Source organism: Hipposideros armiger, unplaced genomic scaffold, assembly GCF_001890085.2.
Source record: "Hipposideros armiger isolate ML-2016 unplaced genomic scaffold, ASM189008v1 scaffold_790, whole genome shotgun sequence".
In the NCBI taxonomy this organism is placed as follows: domain Eukaryota; kingdom Metazoa; phylum Chordata; class Mammalia; order Chiroptera; family Hipposideridae; genus Hipposideros; species Hipposideros armiger.
This window is the reverse complement of record NW_017732140.1, coordinates 204,281-205,177: the sequence shown is the minus strand read 5'-3', so window position 1 is coordinate 205,177 and position 897 is coordinate 204,281.

Here is an 897-nt window from a genome sequence, read left to right as displayed (position 1 = left end):
TTTTTTTTTTTTTTAACTTTGTTGGGAAACTGTGTTTTTCCAGGACCCATCAGCTCCAAGTCAAGTCATTGTTTTCAATCTAGTTGTGGAGGGTGCAGCTCACTGGCCCATGTGGGAATCGAACCAGCAACCTTAGGGTTATGAGCCCATTTTCTAACCACTGGAGCCAACCAGCCACCCACTGACTATTGTTTTAACTACAATGTTTAAAACACCTTGAACTTCTCACACAGGGAACTGTATGTGAAGCTGGTTTTCCAGTGGCTGAGTAGGGATGACGGCAAAGCTAAAACACTCTAATTTGAAAACAAGGGATAAAACCTGAGGCCTCCGCCGGGAGCCCTTCTTGAGAAGCGGTGACCTGGCCTGTGTCTCGGCACTTCCCATAACCACCCAGCGGCAGAGCCAGTGTAATGTGTCAAAGACTGATGAGCTGAAACACAAGAGCTATTCACACACCTGTCCCCAGTGAATCCCCACCTCTCTCAAGGCAGCCTGGTTATGGCCACTTTTATGGAAGAAGGGACTGGAGATTAGATGTTACCCAAGGTCTCAGCACTGGTAAGCGACACAGCTGAGCATGTCACCCACTCCTGCCTCACTCCAGGGCCTTGATTTTTCTAGAACAGCACCCCCCCCTGCCCTGCATATACAGAGATGCAATGCACAGACCCTGCTCTGAGGGGAGAGTTTCAAGTCCTCTGAACTATTAAATCGGGGGAGTTCAGGTACCTGGCTTCTAGAATATGCTGGAAGAATGTGGGGTGGGCGTTAGAACAGGATGAGCACACGTCAGCTTGGTACAAAGCTTGGGGGCGTAATGTTCATTTCCTGTGATCGCCTTAACAAAGGATCACAAACTGGGTGGCTTGAAACGACAGAGATCTATCCTCTCAC